Source organism: Podarcis bocagei, assembly GCF_964188305.1.
Source record: "Podarcis bocagei genome assembly, chromosome: 13".
Taxonomy (NCBI): Eukaryota; Metazoa; Chordata; class Lepidosauria; order Squamata; family Lacertidae; genus Podarcis; species Podarcis bocagei.
The window spans coordinates 28,844,663-28,847,122 of NC_138138.1; positions in this window are offsets into that span (position 1 = coordinate 28,844,663).

Sequence of the window (2,460 nt, forward strand, 5' to 3'; positions counted from 1 at the left end):
TGTATTGTGATCAGTTTCCACATCTTTTAAAGGCTTCAGCATATATTTTCGAGGGCCTTTGTTGTATTTGTAACTAACAAGCTCAATTCCTGAACAGACCTGCAGGAGTCAGGCAGACGGCAATGGTCCTTATGTAGCCAAAGCAGCACCGTCCATACAAAAGAGGAAGGTGTATTAGCAGGTTTGAGGGGACCCCAAGGTTTGCAAGGTTAAAAAACAAGCAGCTTCAAGAAAAACCAAATAAAGGGATGACCTAACAGCAGCCCGGTAAGGACAGAACATGCTCATTAGGCGCACGGTAGGAGATAGACTGAGGAGGAACGAAGTGGTAGGAATCCACAATTCTCCACACTGCAACTTTTTGTTGCAAGCTCCGCTTGTACTTTACTGTGCTCATTTTAAAAATGTTTTAAGACTCTAATTCGATACCCTCTTACCCTGGGGTAAGTCCCAATTAACTCAATAGGATTCAGTTAGACATGCACAGAACATTGTCGTTAGTTTTGTTTTAGAAGTAGGCGTGGAGATTGTAGAAAGTTACAATGGCTATGCAGAAGTTGATCTTTTCAGAAATACTTTTAAAAATGTGAGGTCATCTGTTACATTTTCCATTTAATGAGTGGTTCTATTTTGAAAATAAGTTGTTCATTAGATCATCTGGTATGACTGCTGGGACGGGAGTGCTTTCACATATCACAAAATAAGGTCAGCAGACTGGCTTACTGGCTGAAAAAAAGTGGAGCAAAATTGACAATTGGATGAATAACAAGCAATTAAGTTTTCCAGAGGAAATTTTTGTTAGCCAAAGCCCACCCTGCCTCATTTTATTTTTTCAAATGTAAAATGTTTATTTGTTGAATGAGGATTCTTGGTTACCTTCTTTTTTATTGCATTACATGTTTGAATTCATGTTTCACAATAGCCTATATTCAATCATTGCTGCTAATTTAGCCTAGTCCAGTGACTTCAGCCTTCAGTTAGATTCCTAGTGCGAAAGAGGAGCCTAGTGCGAAAAGAGGAGTATGCATGTCCAGCAACCTTGTAATACCACATGTATGCCCCAGACTTGTATTTTAGGTACTATTTCTCTGTAGATGCTCATGCTGCTTCTGCTGCAATATTATGGGAGTCATATGTGAACAGCACAGTCGCCATCTCCTTAGAGAATATGTCCCAATTCCCTGAATAAGCAGAGTTATGCTATTGCCCAGGTGCTCTATGCAGAAGCCTTAATTTTAAACTTTCATTAAGCATTGCTTCTGAGTTCAGAGGTAGCACATATGGCCACTCTATCTGAAAAGCACTTCATATTCTTGCTGCTTTCTTCCTTGTTACACATTATAGACCTGGAATAGTATTTCATTAAGAAATGGCTACAAAAGGGTTGGAGCCTCCAAATCCTGCATGATGTCAGTAAATAGCAGCTTGTGCACTGTCTCAACAGAGTGGTGCATGCTCTGGTTATCTCCCGCTTAGACTACCACAATGCGCTCTATGTGGGGCTACGTTTGAAGGTGACTCAGAAACTACAATTAATCCAGAATGTGCCAGCTAGACTGGTGACTGGGAGTGGCCAGTGGGACCATATAACTCTGGTCCTAAAAGATCTCTCTTGGCTCCCAGTACATTTCTGAGCACAATCCAAAGTGTTGGTGCTAACCTTTAAAGCCCTAAACTGCCTTGGCTTGTATACCCGAAGTAACACCTCCCCCGCCATCATTCAGCCCGGTCACTGCGGTCCAGCTCCAATGGCCTTCTGGCGGTTCCTTCACTGCGAGAAGTATATGAAACCAGGTAGAGGGCTTTCCCAGTAGTGGCCCCCTCCCTGTGGAACGCCCTCCCATGAGATGTCAAAAGAGATACAACATTCAGAAGACAGCCCTATATAGGGAAGTTTTTAATGTCTGGTGTTTTATATGTGTTGGAAGCTGCCCAGGGTGGCTGGGGCAACCCAGTCAGATGGGCAGGGTACAAATAATAAAATTATTATCACAAATGGATGGGATTCATCAGCCATAAATACAATGGGGAGAGTGGGTGAAGTCTGGGGCAAGTTCTGAGGGCCAGATTAATGGTGGCTGGTGCCCATTGGGACTGGTAGGGCAGAAATTGAGGAGACACACAGTAGGTGGAGCCAGAGCCAGTAATTACCAGAGCCATCTTAATTCCAGTTTTGTCTCCATCCTCCTCGCTGAGTTTTATAAGGGCAATGCTAAGATTAAGGAGGAGGAGGAAGCTGACAAGCAGTGCCGCCTTGCTAATCTGGGTTGGGGGCTGGCTGAGGGCAGACTAATAGACCAGCCACCACTGCACCAGATGGAAAGGTCTTGGACCACATTTGGCCCCTGGACCAGAGGTTCCCCACCTCTGCTCTATAGGCCGCTTTGCCTCCTGTCTCTCACCTTTGTTCTTCACCTTCTCTAGAGAAATGTCGCCAATCTCTCTGAGAAAGAAAATAAA